This window comes from Mus musculus, chromosome 17, assembly GCF_000001635.26.
Source record: "Mus musculus strain C57BL/6J chromosome 17, GRCm38.p6 C57BL/6J".
Taxonomy (NCBI): Eukaryota; Metazoa; Chordata; class Mammalia; order Rodentia; family Muridae; genus Mus; species Mus musculus.
In genome coordinates, this window is record NC_000083.6 from 22228280 (window position 1) to 22237171 (window position 8892).

Genomic DNA, 8892 nt, shown 5'->3' on the forward strand with positions numbered 1-8892 from the left:
GAGTATTTTTGCATGTATATTTATAAGGTTCTGGAATTCTCTTTAGCACTTTTTGTGGATTGGTATCTGCATAACTGAAGCCTCATAAAATAAATTGTGGGATGTTCCTTCTGTTTATGTCTGGTGGAATAATTTGACGAATATTAATTTTAGAAATCATTTGAAAGATGCAGAATTCTGTGCAAACATCATTGGCCCTGAATTTTCATGGTTGGAAAACTTTATTTTATTTTATTTTTTATTAGGTATTTATTTCATTTACACTTCTAATGCTATCCCAAAGTCCCCTACACGCTCCCCCAACAACTCCCCCACCCACCCATTCCTATTTCTTGTCACTGGTGTTCCCCTGTACTGAGGCAGATAAAATTTGCACGACCAATGGGCCTCTCTTTCCACTGATGTCCTACTAGTCTATCTTCTGATACATGTGCAGCTAGAGACACGAGCTCTGGGGAGTACTTGGTAGTTCATATTGTTGTTCCACCTATAGTGTTACAGATCCCTTTAGCTCCTTGGTTACTTTCTCTAGCTCCTCCATTGGAGGCCCTGTGATCCATCCAATAGCTGACTATGAGTATCCACTTCTGTGTTTGCTAGTCCCCGGCATAGTCTCAAAAGAGACAGCTATATCTGGGTCCTTTCAGCAAAATCTTGCTAGTGTATGCAGTGGTGTCAGCATTTGGAAGCTGATTATTGGATAGATTCCCGGATTTGGCAGTCTCTAGATGGTCCACCCTATTATCTCAGCTCCAAACTGTGTCTCTGTAACTCCTTCCATGGTTGGAAGACTTTTAATGACTGCTTTTATTTCACTATAGGTTAAACAACTGTCATGGTAATAATCACTTGCTTCTTGTTAGTTCCTTGTTATACTGCTGTGCCAAAATACTTGCATGTAATTAAAATGGTATAAAAAGTGGAATGGAAATAATAATTTGCCTTCAGTCTCAGAATTAACTGGGGTCATGCTACAATGTAGTCTAACTGTCTTTTTTCCTTTCAATCCTCACTCCCGCACTGGAGAACCTGTTGACTGACTGAGCTGCTTGGTCAGAACAGTATAAAGTGAAAGTGACTATTGACTTAAGAAGAAAAGGCAAGTAATGAAAAGGAGATATTAGACCTTCTAGCTTTTCTCTGGCTAGTAAAGTAACTGGTCACCATACATTGTCCTGGACATCAACAGAACTGACCCCTGAGGCCATCTATATCTGTAAAGTAGGCCTGGTAGTGAAAGAGGCATCCAAACAGCCTGTCCCACATTTGCTGGTGACCCTCCCAGACATAGTCTTCCCTGAAAAATCCAACCTACTCTAAAGAAGTTGACCAGGCTACTCAACTCTTACCTAAAACCCACACAAAGGATGGATGGCAACGTACAACAGCTGAAGAAAGATTCTAGCAAAATCTTTGGATAGAACTTTGGCTCAAGCTCTCCATGCTAGCATACAATGAGAATCAATAAGTTGAAAGAATTAGTATGTACAAAGTTCTTCACTCTAGGACTAACTAGAATAAAGCCAAGGAATTTCAGGAAATTATTACTAGATGTAATTTTTATCAGATGACAAGTCCAACTCCCAAAACAACATACGCTAGAAGAGAAATGGGGAACTTTACTAGGCATCTACTGGGAAATAGACTTCTGAGGTAAATCCAGGGAAATTTGGTTACAAATATCTTTTAGTGTTTATAGATATCTTCTCAGGATGGACTGAGGCATTGCCAACCAGGAAGGAAACTGCTCAAACTGTAATTAAAAAAAAAAACTCATTGAGGATATAATTGATTTTGAACTCCTACAACCTTGGGTTCTGACAGTGGACCAGCCTTTATCACTCAGGTTAGTCAAAGTTTGACAACAACAACAACAACAACAACAAAATTGGTGGTAAATTGGAAGCTTCACTGCATATTCTACTGCCAAAGGTCAGATGAGGTAGAAAGGATGAGTTGGACCTTTAACTAAATTAATCTCAGAATCTGATAATGACTGGGTTTCTTTCCTTCCCTTCACTCTCCTCACAGTTAGCAACACTCCTAATGTAGATGGAATAACTCTTCATAAGGTAATATTTGGGAGCCCCTCTTCTATCCTCCCTCAAGTCAATGCATATTTTCTATCTTGTGAGGAGCCGCCCACACAGTCGCCATTACAAGATGGCGCTGACATCCGTTGCTCATAGTAAAATGTGCGCAGGCATCAGGGTATCGTTCCATTACCTGAGCCCTGCCTTTCTCGTGGCGTTAACTGACTGATAGTGGGCAGCCAATCCCAGTGGTGCACATCTCTAACCATTTTTTCGCAGCCTATAAAAGGGAAGGGTTTTCTGCTCTCTGGGTCTCCTCTCCTGAAGCTGATCATCTATCTCTCGAGATGTATTAAAGCTGTACTGCAGAAGGATCCGAGTGGCCTGAGTGCGTTTTGCTGGCGAGACGGTAGCTTGGGTCATCTGGTTGCCGGAATCCCGGGAATTAACATCGCCGGCGTTGGGGAGAACCCCGGAGACGGGGCGGATTCAGAACTGCAGGGAAAATGTGAGTTCGGAGAGATATATCTGATCGTGAACCTCTTATCCCTTTTGATTTTGGTTTTCACCCTCAGACGGGGCGGTAGAAGAGCTAGTCTTGGTTGCTGTCCATTGAGGCTGGTGCTGAAATTTGTTATCCATCGAGGCTGGTGCTGAAAATTGCTATCCATCGAGGCTGGTGCTAAAATTTTCTGTCCATCGAGGCTGGTGCTAAAATTTTCTGTCCATTGAGGCTGGTGCTAAAAAATTCTTATTTTGTCCATCGAGGCTGGTGTTGGAATTTGAGGTGTGGTCAGTCCGACATAGATAAGTGGCAGCACCGAGGTATCTTGTAAGCTTCCCGTAGATAAGGGAGCGGAGCACCGTGTTTACTTTCGGCTTTGCTTAAGGAGTACCATAAGTCGGGCGTAGATCAGCCGCAGGTACTCATTCTATCATGGGCTCTTCACAGTCAGTGATCACTGCATTACAGGCAGTGCTAAAGCAACGCGATCTGCAGGTCACCTCCCGTACGCTGCAGAATTTTGTTAAGGAGGTGGATCGCGTTGCTCCCTGGTATGCCTGTTCGGGGTCTCTAACTGTAGCCTCATGGAATAAGCTAGGAAGGGACCTTGACCGTAAGCATGAAGAGGGAGACTTATGCCTAGGCACCAAGGCAATTTGGAAGCTGATAAAAAACTGTCTAGAGGATGAAACCTGCCGACCCGCCATTGTGGAGGGACAGGGAACACTAGAAGAGGTTCAGGACGGTATGTCAGAAACCGAATGGAGCGAGAGAATAAGAGCTCAAAAAAAGACATGTCTAAGAAAAAAAGGACCTCCCCAGGATTCAGAAGGAAGGGGAGAGAAAAAGAAGGGCAGTGAAACTGAGCCCTCTACTAAGAAAAAGCCTTATACTAATTTTTATGCTATCCATGACTTGAAGGCCTTAGAGATTGATAGTTCAGGATCCGAAGATCTAGACCCCAGTGAGGAGGCTAAATTAGAGGAGGAGGCAGCAAAATATAAAGAACAAAGATATAACCCTGACCGATGGTTGCGATCAAGAAGTAACAAAAAGGGTAGCATATCAGCTACTGTGCCCACAGCGCCACCACTTTATGAATTGCAGGATAGTGCTAACTCTTTTTTTCCTCAGGAAGAGTTAAAAAAGATACAGATGGCATTTCCAGTCTTTGATACTGGGGAGGCGGGGCGTATGCATGCCCCAGTGGACTATAAACAACTTAAAGAACTTGCTGAATCTGTCCGTAACTATGGGGTCAGTGCCAATTTTACTCTGGTTCAGGTTGAGAGATTCGCTAATATGGCCATGACCCCGTCAGATTGACAAATGATAGCAAAGGCTACACTCCCTAATATGGGACAATATATGGAATGGAACGCTCTATGGTATGATGCGGCCCAAAATCAGGCCAGGGTCAATACCACAGCAGTTGATGACAACCAAAGACAATGGATCTTTGAATTGTTGACCGGCCAAGGGCAGTATGCCACCAGTCAAATTAACTATCCTTGGGGGACATACGCCCAGATAGGGGCAGCTGCGGTCAAGGCTTGGAAGGCACTTACAAGAAAAGGGGAGGCTGGGGGTCACCTTACAAAGATCGTTCAGGGCCCCCAGGAAGCATTCTCTGATTTTGTGGCAAGAATGACTGAGGCTGCAGCCTGGATCTTTGGCGACCCCGAGCAAGCCATGCCTCTAATTGAACAGCTCATTTATGAGCAAGCCACCCAAGAGTGCAGGGCGACCATCACGCCAAGAAAGAAAACGGGGGTACAAGACTGGCTTAAGATATGTAGGGAGCTAGAAGGCCCTCTCACCAATGCGGGACTAGCCACGGCTATATTGCAATCTCAGAGGCGCCCTAATTTCAACAAACAAAAGGCGTGTTTCAATTGTGGGAAAGCTGGACATTTGAAAAGAGATTGCCCTGTACTTGAACGTGCAAGAGGAGCTGTTCTCTGCTCCCGCTGCAGAAAGGGCTCTCACAAGGCTAGTGAATGCTGCTCTGTCAGAGATATAAAAGGCAGACTCCTGCCCCCAATAGGTGAAGTTAATCCCTCACAGTCAAAAAACGGGGTGCTGGGCCCCCGATCCCAGGGCCCTCACAAATATGGGAGCCGTTTTGTCAGAAGCCAGAGCAGGACAGAGGAGATAACACCCGACGAGTTACAGGAGTGGACTTGTGCGCCACCTCCAGTTTTTTACTCATGCCCCAAATGAATGTGCAACCAATCCCTGTTAAGTCTCCTGGACCCTTACCCCCTCGGACTATGGGTCTCATTGTTGGGCGAGGATCTCTCACTTTACAAGGCCTTGTGGTTCATCCTGGAGTAGTGGACCACCAACACCTGCAAGACATTCAAGTCCTTTGCTCCTGCCCCCAAGGTATTTTTTCCATTAGCCCAGGAGATAGAATTGCACAATTAATATTCTTGCCCAGCCTTGATAAGGATGAAGATAACATAAAATAATTGAGAGGTATGGGTTCTTCTGGCCCCGATTCAGCCTATCTAGTTATGCCTTTGAATGCCAGGCCTACTCTACATCTTTTTATTAATGACAAAGATTTTGAGGGATTATGGACACTGGGGCAGATAAGAGTATCATTTCATCTTACTGGTGGCCCAAGAGCTGGCCTATTACAAAATCTTCTCATTCTTTACAAGGCCTGAGTTATCAATCCTGCCCAGCGATTACTTCATCCACCCTGACATGGCAAACCTCAGAAGGACAGAGGGGCCTATTTACTCCATATGTGCTCCCGCTGCCGATAAACCTATGGGGCAGAGATGTGCTTTCTGAGATGGGAATCACATTAACCAATGAATACTCAGTTCAGACCACTAATATTATGAAGACAATGGGGTACACAAAGGGAAAGGGATTGGGAAGCAAAGAACAAGGTAGACTTGAGCCTGTCTCCCACAATGGTAACCCAGGTAGATGGGGCTTGGGTTTTTCCTAGGGGCCGTTGGGGTTACAAGACCCATCCCCTGGGTAACAGAGGAACCCGTGTGGGTCTCCCAATGGCCGCTATCCTCTGAAAAATTGGAGGCAGTCAACAAGCTAGTTACAGAACAGGTGCAGCTCAGACATTTGGAACCTTCCACGTCCCCGTGGAATACTCCAATTTTTGCCATAAAAAAGAAATCAGGCAAATGGAGGTTACTTCATGACCTTCGAGCAATTAATGCACAAATGAACCTTTTCGGCTCAATCCAGCGGGGTTTACCTCTGTTATCTGACCTGCCTAAGCAATGGAAAATTGTCATTTTAGACATTAAAGACTGTTTCTTTTCCATCCCTTTGTGTCACCAAGATGGACCAAGATTTGCTTTTACAATTCCAGCCCTTAATCATATGGAGCCTGATAAGAGATTCCAGTGGAAAGTCCTCCCTCATGGCATGGCAAATAGCCCCACTATGTGCCAGCTTTTTGTACAGGCAGCATTAGAACCTGTGAGACAATATTTTCCCTCCTTACTGTTATTACATTATATGGATGATATTCTTCTGTGCCATAAAGATATGATGCTTTTACAAAAATCCTATTCATTTTTGATAAAAATGTTAAACCAATGGGGACCGCAGATAGCTGCAGAAAAGATTCAGATTTCAGAAGTGGGTTCCTTTCTGGGAACCATTATTTTCCCAGATAAGATACTTCCTCAAAAATTGGAAATTCGCAGAGATCATTTACATACTCTTAATGATTTTCAAAAGTTATTGGGGAGTATAAATTGGCTTAGGCCTTTTTTAAAGATTTCCTCTGCCGAGCTTAAACCTTTATTTGATATTTTAAAGGGGGATTCACATATCTCCTCCCCCAGAGCCCTTACTCCTGCGGCTAATAAAGCCTTGCAAGTAGTAGAGAATGCCTTACAAAATGCCCAGTTACAGCGTATTGAGGAATCACAACCTTTCAACTTGTGTGTCTTTAAGACAGCTCAGTTACCAACTGCTGTATTGTGGCAAGATGGACCATTATTATGGATCCATCCCAATGCTTCTCTGGCAAGAGTAATCGATTGGTATCCTAACGCTGTTGCACAACTTGCGCTTCGTGGCTTAAAAGCAGCAGTCACTCATTTTGGACGAGATCCTAAATTGCTAATTGTTCCCTATACTGCCACACAAGTTCAGGTCCTTGCAGCTACATCTGATGACTGGGCAGTATTAGTCACCTCCTTTTCAGGACAAATTGACAATCATTATCCTAGACATCCAATTTTACAATTTGCCCTGAATCAGGCCATAGTGTTTCCACAGGTGACAGCAAAAAATCAGCTTCCAGAAGGAATCATAGTGTATACAGATGGGTCAAAAACTGGTGTAGGCGCTTATGTGACCAATAACAAAATAGTGTCTAAACAATATAATGAAACTTCACCTCAGATTGTGGAGTGTTTGGTGGTTTTGGAGGTCTTTAAGGCCTTCCCGGGACCGCTTAATATTGTGTCAGATTCCTCCTATGTGGTCAATGCAGTTAACCTTCTAGAGGCTGCTGGGGTAATGAAATCATCCAGTAAAGTCGCTGATATTTTTCAAAAAATACAGGCTATTTTATTACATAGGAGATTTCCTGTTTATATCACCCATGTTAGAGCACATTCAGGTCTCCCTGGGCCCATATCCAGAGGCAATGATCTTGCAGACCGAGCCACCAGGGTTGTGGCTGCTGCCCTTTCATCCCAAGTAGATGCTGCAAGAAATTTTCACAAACAATTCCATGTGACGGCTGAAACCTTGTGCCGTCGCTTTGCATTGACCAGAAAGGAGGCTAGGGAAATAGTTACTCAATGTCAAAACTGTTGCCAGTTCTTGCCAGTGCCACATGTGGGGGTTAACCCACAGGGAATTCAACTGCTACAAGTCTGGCAGATGGATGTAACACACATTTCCTCCTTTAGGAGGCTTCAATACCTGCATGTTTCTGTGGATACTTGTTCTGGTATCATTTTTGCCTCGCCTCTTACGGGGGAAAAGGCCTCACATGTAATTCAACATTGCCTTGAAGCCTGGAGTGCTTGGGGACAACCCAAAATTCTTAAAACAGATAATGGACCGGCCTACACCTCTCAAAATTTCGACAGTTCTGTCGCCAGATGAATGTAACTCATTTAACTGGTTTGCCATACAACACTCAGGGACAAGGCATTGTGGAATGTGCCCACCGCACTCTTAAATCTTACCTAATCAAACAGAAAGGGGGAGTCGACAAGGCTCTGCCCTTAACACCGAGAGTGGCCGTCTCTATGGCACTCTTTACTCTTAATTTTTTGAATCTTGATGAACAAGGCCGCACTGCGGCTGATCGTCACTGTTCAGAACCAAACAGACATAGAGAAATGATCAAATGGAAGGATGTCTTAACAGGAAAATGGAGAGGCCCGGATCCTATTTTAATAAGATCCAGGGGAGCTATTTGTGTTTTTCCACAGGAAGAAGACAATCCTCTTTGGGTTCCAGAACGCCTCACCCGAAGGATCTCCCCTTCAGAAGATGTGGACAAAAGAGGGAACACTGAAACAACGATGGATACTGACCCTTCTACCGTTGATCCTGGTTCCTAGTATATCAGGGGAATTGCGTTGGGTATTATGTCCACCTTTCCCTGCCCATGCCTGTCATGCACAGTGCACAAGTGAGCAGTTTAAGCTTATTTAAAGAAAAGAGAGATTTTAGAATCTCTGCTATTATAGTTGGCTTGGTAGCAACAGCAGCAATAGCTGCCTCTATCACTGCTTCGGCCCTTGCCTTGTCTGCTACGGTTCAGACAACGCAAACCATCAATGACCTTTCGGCAAGAGTGACATCGGCCCTGGACAGGCAGGCCACGGCCAACTCCCAGATATAGGGAGGCCTCATGTTGGTAAACCAACGGATCGATCTGGTCCAAGAACAGGTGGATATCCTGTGGCAAATGGCTTAGCTGAGTTGCGAACATAAGCTGCCTAGCCTTGGTATCACCTCAGTACAATTTGAGAATTTTATAAGAGCAACTAACCTGTCAAAGGCTTTGTTTCATTATTTGTTACAGAATTGGACCATAGAATTTGCACAGACACTCCCGGAGCTGAGGATCGCTGTCTTACAAGTCAATTCCACACGTCTTGACCTGTCATTGACGGAAGGACCTGGATTTCGGCAGCATTCTCCTACTTCAAGGAATGGGTGGGGGTGGATTTGTTTGGAGTGGCTGTGTGCGGTGGAGTACTGCTCCTACTATGGATGATCTGCAAACTTAAAGCCCAAACAAGGAGGGACAGGATGGTAGTAACCCAGGCGCTTGTTGCTTTGGAGCATGGTGCCTCCCCCAATATATGATTATTGATACTTAAGCAATAGGTC